Below are 9833 nucleotides of genomic sequence, written 5' to 3'. Positions count from 1 at the left end.
GGGCTGTGGACTCCTCAGTAGGAGGAATTTCCGGAGGTGAGGGCGAGGAGCGAGGGGTGTGAGGGTGAGGGTGAGGGGGCGAGGGGTGTGAGGATGAGGGGCGGTGGACTCCTCAGTAGGAGGAATTTCTGGAGGTGAGGGCGAGGGGCGTGAGGATGAGGAGTTGTGAACTCCTCAGTAGGAGGAGATTCCGGAGGTGAGGGCGAGGAGCGAGGGGCTGTGGACTCCTCAGTAGGAGGAGATTCCGGAGGTGAGGGCGAGGAGCGAGGGGTGTGAGGGCGAGGGGCTGTGGACTCCTCAGTAGGAGGAATTTCCGGAGGTGAGGGCGAGGAGCGAGGGGTGTGAGGGTGAGGGGCGGTGGACTCCTCAGTAGGAGGAATTTCTGGAGGTGAGGGCGAGGGGCGTGAGGATGAGGAGTTGTGAACTCCTCAGTAGGAGGAGATTCCGGAGGTGAGGGCGAGGAGCGAGGGGCTGTGGACTCCTCAGTAGGAGGAGATTCCGGAGGTGAGGGTGAGGAGCGAGGGGTGTGAGGGGCGAGGGGCTGTGGACTCCTCAGTAGGAGGAATTTCCGGAGGTGAGGGCGAGGAGCGAGGGGTGTGAGGGTGAGGGGCGGTGGACTCCTCAGTAGGAGGAATTTCTGGAGGTGAGGGCGAGGGGCGTGAGGATGAGGAGTTGTGAACTCCTCAGTAGGAGGAGATTCCGGAGGCGAGGGCGAGGAGCGAGGGGCTGTGGACTCCTCAGTAGGAGGAGATTCCGGAGGTGAGGGCGAGGAGCGAGGGGTGTGAGGGCGAGGGGCTGTGGACTCCTCAGTAGGAGGAATTTCCGGAGGTGAGGGCGAGGAGCGAGGGGTGTGGGGGCGAGGGGTTGTGGACTCCTCAGTAGGAGGAATTTCCGGAGGTGAGGGCGAGGAGCGAGGGGTGTGGGGGCGAGGGGTTGTGGACTCCTCAGTAGGAGGAATTTCCGGAGGTGAGGGCGAGGAGCGAGGGGTGTGGGGGCGAGGGTTGTGGACTCCTCAGTAGGAGGAATTTCCGGAGGTGAGGGCGAGGAGCGAGGGGTGTGGGGGCGAGGGGTTGTGGACTCCTCAGTAGGAGGAATTTCCGGAGGTGAGGGCGAGGAGCGAGGGTGTGGGGGCGAGGGGTTGTGGACTCCTCAGTAGGAGGAATTTCCGGAGGTGAGGGCGAGGAGCGAGGGGTGTGGGGGCGAGGGGTTGTGGACTCCTCAGTAGGAGGAATTTCCGGAGGTGAGGGCGAGGAGCGAGGGGTGTGGGGGCGAGGGGTTGTGGACTCCTCAGTAGGAGGAATTTCCGGAGGTGAGGGCGAGGAGCGAGGGGTGTGAGGGTGAGGGTGAGGGGGCGAGGGGTGTGAGGATGAGGGGCGGTGGACTCCTCAGTAGGAGGAATTTCTGGAGGTGAGGGCGAGGGGCGTGAGGATGAGGAGTTGTGAACTCCTCAGTAGGAGGAGATTCCGGAGGTGAGGGCGAGGAGCGAGGGGGCTGTGGACTCCTCAGTAGGAGGAGATTCCGGAGGTGAGGGCGAGGAGCGAGGGGTGTGAGGGCGAGGGGCTGTGGACTCCTCAGTATGAGGAATTTCCGGAGGTGAGGGCGAGGAGCGAGGGGTGTGAGGGGTGAGGGGCGGTGGACTCCTCAGTAGGAGGAATTTCTGGAGGTGAGGGCGAGGGGCGTGAGGATAAGGAGTTGTGAACTCCTCAGTAGGAGGAGATTCCGGAGGTGAGGGCGAGGAGCGAGGGGCTGTGGACTCCTCAGTAGGAGGAGATTCCGGAGGTGAGGGCGAGGAGCGAGGGGTGTGAGGGCGAGGGGCTGTGGACTCCTCAGTAGGAGGAATTTCCGGAGGTGAGGGCGAGGAGCGAGGGGTGTGAGGGCGAGGGGCTGTGGACTCCTCAGTAGGAGGAATTTCCGGAGGTGAGGGCGAGGAGCGAGGGGTGTGGGGGCGAGGGGTTGTGGACTCCTCAGTAGGAGGAATTTCCGGAGGCGAGGGCGAGGAGCGAGGGGTGTGGGGGCGAGGGGTTGTGGACTCCTCAGTAGGAGGAATTTCCGAGGCGAGGGCAGGAGCGAGGGGTGTGGGGGCGAGGGTTGTGGACTCCTCAGTAGGAGGAATTCCGGAGGCGAGGGCGAGGAGCGAGGGGGTGTGGGGGCGAGGGGTTGTGGACTCCTCAGTAGGAGGAATTTCCGGAGGCGAGGGCGAGGAGCGAGGGGTGTGGGGGCGAGGGGTTGTGGACTCCTCAGTAGGAGGAATTTCCGGAGGTGAGGGCGAGGAGCGAGGGGTGTGGGGGCGAGGGGTTGTGGACTCCTCAGTAGGAGGAATTTCCGGAGGTGAGGGCGAGGAGCGAGGGGTGTGAGGGTGAGGGGCGGTGGACTCCTCAGTAGGAGGAATTTCTGGAGGTGAGGGCGAGGGGCGTGAGGATGAGGAGTTGTGAACTCCTCAGTAGGAGGAGATTCCGGAGGCGAGGGCGAGGAGCGAGGGGTGTGGGGGGCGAGGGGTTGTGGACTCCTCAGTAGGAGGAATTTCTGGAGGTGAGGGCGAGGGGCGTGAGGATGAGGAGTTGTGAACTCCTCAGTAGGAGGAGATTCCGGAGGCGAGGGCGAGGAGCGAGGGGTGTGGGGGCGAGGGGTTGTGGACTCCTCAGTAGGAGGAATTTCCGGAGGCGAGGGCGAGGAGCGAGGGGTGTGGGGGCGAGGGGTTGTGGACTCCTCAGTAGGAGGAATTTCCGGAGGCGAGGGCGAGGAGCGAGGGGTGTGGGGGCGAGGGGTTGTGGACTCCTCAGTAGGAGGAATTTCCGGAGGCGAGGAGCGAGGGGTGTGGGGGCGAGGGGTTGTGGACTCCTCAGTAGGAGGAATTTCCGGAGGCGAGGAGCGAGGGGTGTGGGGGCGAGGGGTTGTGGACTCCTCAGTAGGAGGAATTTCCGGAGGCGAGGAGCGAGGGGTGTGGGGGCGAGGGGTTGTGGACTCCTCAGTAGGAGGAATTTCCGGAGGCGAGGAGCGAGGGGTGTGGGGGCGAGGGGTTGTGGACTCCTCAGTAGGAGGAATTTCCGGAGGCGAGGAGCGAGGGTGTGGGGGCGAGGGGTTGTGGACTCCTCAGTAGGAGGAATTTCCGGAGGCGAGGAGCGAGGGGTGTGGGGGCGAGGGGTTGTGGACTCCTCAGTAGGAGGAATTTCCGGAGGCGAGGAGCGAGGGGTGTGGGGGCGAGGGGTTGTGGACTCCTCAGTAGGAGGAATTTCCGGAGGCGAGGGCGAGGGGTGTGGGGGCGAGGGGTTGTGGACTCCTCAGTAGGAGGAATTTCCGGAGGCGAGGGCGAGGAGTGTGGGGGCGAGGGGTTGTGGACTCCTCAGTAGGAGGAATTTCCGGAGGCGAGGGCGAGGAGCGAGGGGTGTGGGGGCGAGGGGTTGTGGACTCCTCAGTAGGAGGATTTCCGGAGGCGAGGGCGAGGAGCGAGGGGTGTGGGGGCGAGGGGTTGTGGACTCCTCAGTAGGAGGAATTTCCGGAGGCGAGGGCGAGGAGCGAGGGGTGTGGGGGCGAGGGGTTGTGGACTCCTCAGTAGGAGGAATTTCCGGAGGCGAGGGCGAGGAGCGAGGGGTGTGGGGGGGAGGGGTTGTGGACTCCTCAGTAGGAGGAATTCCGGAGGCGAGGGCGAGGAGCGAGGGTGTGGGGGCGAGGGGTTGTGGACTCCTCAGTAGGAGGAATTTCCGGAGGCGAGGGCGAGGAGCGAGGGGTGTGGGGGCGAGGGGTTGTGGACTCCTCAGTAGGAGGAATTTCCGGAGGCGAGGGCGAGGAGCGAGGGGTGTGGGGGCGAGGGGTTGTGGACTCCTCAGTAGGAGGAATTTCCGGAGGCGAGGGCGAGGAGCGAGGGGTGTGGGGGCGAGGGGTTGTGGACTCCTCAGTAGGAGGAATTTCCGGAGGCGAGGGCGAGGAGCGAGGGGTGTGGGGGCGAGGGGTTGTGGACTCCTCAGTAGGAGGAATTTCCGGAGGCGAGGGCGAGGAGCGAGGGGTGTGGGGGCGAGGGGTTGTGGACTCCTCAGTAGGAGGAATTTCCGGAGGCGAGGGCGAGGAGCGAGGGGTGTGGGGGCGAGGGGTTGTGGACTCCTCAGTAGGAGGAATTTCCGGAGGCGAGGGCGAGGAGCGAGGGGTGTGGGGGCGAGGGGTTGTGGACTCCTCAGTAGGAGGAATTTCCGGAGGCGAGGGCGAGGAGCGAGGGGTGTGGGGGCGAGGGGTTGTGGACTCCTCAGTAGGAGGAATTTCCGGAGGCGAGGGCGAGGAGCGAGGGGTGTGGGGGCGAGGGGTTGTGGACTCCTCAGTAGGAGGAATTTCCGGAGGCGAGGGCGAGGAGCGAGGGGTGTGGGGGCGAGGGGTTGTGGACTCCTCAGTAGGAGGAATTTCCGGAGGCGAGGGCGAGGAGCGAGGGGTGTGGGGGCGAGGGGTTGTGGACTCCTCAGTAGGAGGAATTTCCGGAGGCGAGGGCGAGGAGCGAGGGGTGTGGGGGCGAGGGGTTGTGGACTCCTCAGTAGGAGGAATTTCCGGAGGCGAGGGCGAGGAGCGAGGGGTGTGGGGGCGAGGGGTTGTGGACTCCTCAGTAGGAGGAATTTCCGGAGGCGAGGGCGAGGAGCGAGGGGTGTGGGGGCGAGGGGTTGTGGACTCCTCAGTAGGAGGAATTTCCGGAGGCGAGGGCGAGGAGCGAGGGGTGTGGGGGCGAGGGGTTGTGGACTCCTCAGTAGGAGGAATTTCCGGAGGCGAGGGCGAGGAGCGAGGGGTGTGGGGGCGAGGGGTTGTGGACTCCTCAGTAGGAGGAATTTCCGGAGGCGAGGGCGAGGAGCGAGGGGTGTGGGGGCGAGGGGTTGTGGACTCCTCAGTAGGAGGAATTTCCGGAGGCGAGGGCGAGGAGCGAGGGGTGTGGGGGCGAGGGGTTGTGGACTCCTCAGTAGGAGGAATTTCCGGAGGCGAGGGCGAGGACGAGGGGTGTGGGGGCGAGGGGTTGTGGACTCCTCAGTAGGAGGAATTTCCGGAGGCGAGGGCGAGGAGCGAGGGGTGTGGGGGCGAGGGGTTGTGGACTCCTCAGTAGGAGGAATTTCCGGAGGCGAGGGCGAGGAGCGAGGGGTGTGGGGGCGAGGGGTTGTGGACTCCTCAGTAGGAGGAATTTCCGGAGGCGAGGGCGAGGAGCGAGGGGTGTGGGGGCGAGGGGTTGTGGACTCCTCAGTAGGAGGAATTTCCGGAGGCGAGGGCGAGGAGCGAGGGGTGTGGGGGCGAGGGGTTGTGGACTCCTCAGTAGGAGGAATTTCCGGAGGCGAGGGCGAGGAGCGAGGGGTGTGGGGGCGAGGGGTTGTGGACTCCTCAGTAGGAGGAATTTCCGGAGGCGAGGGCGAGGAGCGAGGGGTGTGGGGGCGAGGGGTTGTGGACTCCTCAGTAGGAGGAATTTCCGGAGGCGAGGGCGAGGAGCGAGGGGTGTGGGGGCGAGGGGTTGTGGACTCCTCAGTAGGAGGAATTTCCGGAGGCGAGGGCGAGGAGCGAGGGGTGTGGGGGCGAGGGGTTGTGGACTCCTCAGTAGGAGGAATTTCCGGAGGTGAGGGCGAGGAGCGAGGGGCTGTGGACTCCTCAGTAGGAGGAGATTCCGGTGGTGAGGGCGAGGAGCGAGGGGTGTGAGGGGCGCGAGGGACGAGGGGTTGTGGACTCCTCAGTAGGAGGAATTTCCGGAGGTGGAGGAAGATTTTTCCTTCATTGAGTACAAAGAGGGACGTGATTTTCCCCTTAGAATTTCTCCGGGTGGAGCGAGGAGCGGCTCCTTTATGTCCCGGACTCGGCTTCCTCCTCCTCATTGGATGTCGGTCTGGCGGAGATGTTGGGCGTGTACTCGTAGTTGCTCCGCCCTCCATGGGGTGTCCGAAGTCCTCAATGGACTAAACCGCCTTCTGAGTCTTCCCCGGATATTGGAGGAGACGAGGATTTTCTCCTCACCATCCTTTCCTAGAGAAGGATCCTCTCTGTCCTCTGTAGGGCCACTAAACCCCCATCAATGAATGGTGGAGTCCACACTCCTCTCCACACACTCCTCTCCACACACTCCTCTCCACCAGATTCCTTTTCTGGGTGATCCTGCTGCTCTCCAGCTCCCCCTCCTGTCCATGTCCCCATTACACAGCAGTGGTGGCAGCTCTGCACATGCTCAGTTTTCAGTGAGTTTCTATGCTGAGCATTTCCTCCCATCACATCTCAGGGGGTCACGGGGGGAAAGGCTCAGAGTCCCGGGGGGGGGGGGGCCACGGGGGGAAAGGCTCAGAGTCCCGGGGGGGGGGCCACGGGGGGAAAGGCTCAGAGTCCCGGGGGGGGGGCCACAGGGGGAAAGGCTCAGAGTCCCGGGGGGGGGGGGGGGGGCACGGGGGGAAAGGCTCAGAGTCCCGGGGGGGGGCCACGGGGGGAAAGGCTCAGAGTCCCGGGGGGGGGGGCCACAGGGGGGAAAGGCTCAGAGTCCCGGGGGGGGGGGGGCACGGGGGGAAAGGCTCAGAGTCCCGGGGGGGGGCCACGGGGGGAAAGGCTCAGAGTCCCGGGGGGGGGGCCACGGGGGGGAAAGGCTCAGAGTCCCGGGGGGGGGGCCACGGGGGGAAAGGCTCAGAGTCCCGGGGGGGGGGGCCACGGGGGAAAGGCTCAGAGTCCCGGGGGGGGGGGGGGGCCACGGGGGGAAAGGCTCAGAGTCCCGGGGGGGGGGGGCCACGGCTCAGAGTCCCGGGGGGGGGCCACAGGGGGAAAGGCTCAGAGTCCCGGGGGGGGGGGGCCACGGGGGGAAAGGCTCAGAGTCCCGGGGGGGGGGCCACGGGGGGAAAGGCTCAGAGTCCCGGGGGGGGGGAGGGGGGCTCAGTGGGTAGTATGGGAAGTAATGTTGGGTAGGTAGGTGCAGTAGGTATTGAGGAGTCAGTGGGTAGAACTGTACACAGGTAGGTACAGTGCGCAGTATCAGGCTGTAGGTAGCATGGGAAGTATTGGGTGGCTCAGTGGGCAGTATTGGGGTTCAGGTAGGTGACCCGGTGGGTAAGTACCAGGCAGTATTGGGGTAAAGGTAGGTGGCAGGTGGGTAAGTACCGGGCAGTATTGGGGTAAAGGTAGATGGCAGGTGGGTAAGTACCGGGCAGTATTGGGGTAAAGGTAGGTGGCCCGGTGGGTAAGTACCGGGCAGTATTGGGGTAAAGGTAGGTGGCAGGTGGGTAAGTACCAGGCAGTATTGGGGTGCAGGTAAGTGGCCCGGTGGGTAAGTACCGGAAGATTCTCTCACCTCAGGTGAAGCCGCTCTCGTGTCCTCAGGGCGCCGCCATGTTGGTGACCTCTAAGCTCCGCCCCTCTCTGACGCCACTCGCTGACTTTCCCGCCCACAGAGTTACAGAATTAAAGCTCCGCCCTGTAGGCGGAGCGCTGAATAAGGAATGAGACAACCCCGTCAAAATATTTAACGGAAGTGACGTTTTGTCGCCGCCATCTTGCTAAACCCGCACTTCATAGTAAGAATACACCGAGAAGGGGGAAAGCGGACATCTTGTTACACCCACCGGAGTTTTGCATTTTACACGTATTTATAACAGTAAAGTGAGTTTATATAGTGAAATACAGGACTTACATCTCCGTCTGACTGCTTAGTTGTTGAATTAGTATTCAGACGGAAATGTAAGTCCTGTATTTCACTATATAAACTCACTTTACTGTTATAAATACGTGTAAAATGCTAAACTCCTGTGGGTGTAACAAGATGTCCGCTTCCTCCTCCTCAGTGTATTCTTAATATGGAGGAGTGCTGGGTGTAGCAAGATGGCGACGACGAGACGTCACTTCCGTTACACATTCTGACGGGCCGCCAAATCTGATGAATAACTTGAGGGGGAGGAGTCAGATCGGGAGCGGAGTATATGATGATTGGAGGTAGAATAAGATCAGACATGACGCTGAGATCCGTCATAGTGGGAGGAGATGGGGGAGGAGCTCTGATCGGAGGACAGTGCAGAGAGTGGTGATTTCTTCCATCTCCTGTGCAAAATCATTCCTGAATGGGAGGAGCCTCATTCCTGGGTGGGAGGGGTCTCATTCCTGGATGGGAGGGGTCTGAGGTTTGTAAATGGGAGGGCCTTATTCCTGGGTGGGAGGGGTCTCATTCCTGGGTGGGAGGGGTCTGAGGTTTGTAAATGGGAGGGCCTTATTCCTGGGTGGGAGGGGTCTCATTCATGGGTGGGAGGGGTGTCATTCCTGGGTGGGAGGGGTCTCATTCCTGGGTGGGAGTGGTGTCATTCCTGGGGGGGAGGGGTCTCATTCCTGGGTGGGAGGGGTCTCATTCCTGGGTGGGAGGGGTCTCATTCCTGGGTGGGAGGGGTCTCATTCCTGGGTGGGAGAGATCTCATTCCTGGGTGGGAGGGGTCTCATTCCTGGGTGGGAGGGGTCTCATTCCTGGGTGGGAGGGGTCTCATTCCTGGGTGGGAGGGGTCCTATTCCTGGGTGGGAGGGGTCTCATTCCTGTGTGGGGGGGCCTTATTCCGGGGTGGGAGTGGTGTCATTCCTGGGTGGGAGTGGTGTCATTCCTGGGTGGGAGTGGTGTCATTCCTGGATGGGAGGGGTCTCATTCCTGGGTGGGAGTGGTGTCATTCCTGGGTGGGAGGGGTCTCATTCCTGGGTGGGAGTGGTGTCATTCCTGGGTGGGAGGGGTCTCATTCCTGGGTGGGAGGGGTCTTATTCCTGGGTGGGAGAGATCTAATTCCTGGGTGGGAGGGGTCTCATTCCTGGGTGGGAGGGGTCTCATTCCTGGGTGGGAGGGGTCTCATTCCTGGGTGGGAGGGGTCTCATTCCTGGGTGGGAGAGATTAATTCCTGGGTGGGAGAGATTAATTCCTGGGTGGGAGGGGTCTCATTCCTGGGTGGGAGAGATCTCATTCCTGGGTGGGAGTGGTGTCATTCCTGGGTGGGAGTTGTCTCATTCCTGGGTGGGAGGGGCCTTATTCCGGGATTGGGAGGGGTCTGCAAAAGAGGAAAGTTGCAGGGTCTGCATTCCTGTAGAATTATGTAAAGCCGAGTTCCAGGCAAAAATACAAATTGGTCCGCCCCCTCCCCACCCCCGCTGTTTTTTTCTCTTTCCCTTGTTTCACATTTTGACCTCCCCCCCCTCGTGGTATCGGCTCCTGGGATTGGTGGGTCATTTGGATTCCCCCCCCACTGAGCTATTGTGTTCTGAGCGCCCCTCCCCCCAGAACACAGTGATTTGCTATTGGATGGAAGATTGTAATGAAGCGGAGCAGCTTCTATCAGAGCTGAACACACTGAATGTCCCCCCTCCCCCCCCATCATATCCCATGTGTTCCCAAGTCTTCCTCTTCATGACGGGGGAAGGGAGGTGGAGAGATTGGAAGGTGATTGGTCCCTCGGCGTGTTCTCCATGTAGGAAGAGTCAGTGAATACGGCGGGGGAGGGGGACACTTGGGGCTCATTGGGTAAAGCTTTCTGAACACCAAATACAATGGAGAGCTTACAGTCCGGTCACACCGCCTGTTCAAATATTCTCCCCCGCGCCGCTTCGTGGTGCTTCACATTGTCTTCAAAGCCTCCATAGAAGTCTATGGCAAAGCACCACCGATACATCATCAGAGCACCATTAACCACTTCAGCCCCAGAAGGATTTACCCCCCTTCCTAACCAGACCACATTTTGCGATTCGGCGCTGCGTCGCTTTAACTGACAGTCGTGCGACGTGGCTCCCAAACAAAATTGACGTCCTTTTTTTTCCCCCACAAATAAAGATTTCTTTTGGTGGGATTTGATCCCCTCGCCGGTTTTTATTTTTTGCGCTATAAACAAAAATAGAGCCAT

At 61.9% G+C, this 9833-nt stretch overlaps 1 protein-coding gene across 1 annotated transcript in view; it reads right to left on the bottom strand.

Annotated features, from left to right (window-relative positions):
* Window positions 1-7419, bottom strand: part of MRPS26 (mitochondrial ribosomal protein S26) — a 38326-nt gene extending 30907 nt beyond the window's left edge. The window contains exon 1 of the mRNA XM_077493997.1: window positions 7268-7419. The gene's annotated coding sequence lies outside the window, so the exon portion shown is untranslated. The remainder of the gene's footprint in view (window positions 1-7267) is intronic.
* Window positions 7420-9833: the final 2414 nt, after the last annotated feature.

The sequence above is a fragment of the Lithobates pipiens genome, unplaced genomic scaffold (assembly GCF_037356315.1).
Source record: "Lithobates pipiens isolate NorthernLeopardFrog02 unplaced genomic scaffold, aLitPip1_a1.2 Scaffold_198, whole genome shotgun sequence".
Classification (NCBI taxonomy): Eukaryota; Metazoa; Chordata; class Amphibia; order Anura; family Ranidae; genus Lithobates; species Lithobates pipiens.
This window is presented reverse-complemented; position numbering and strand designations above follow the sequence as displayed.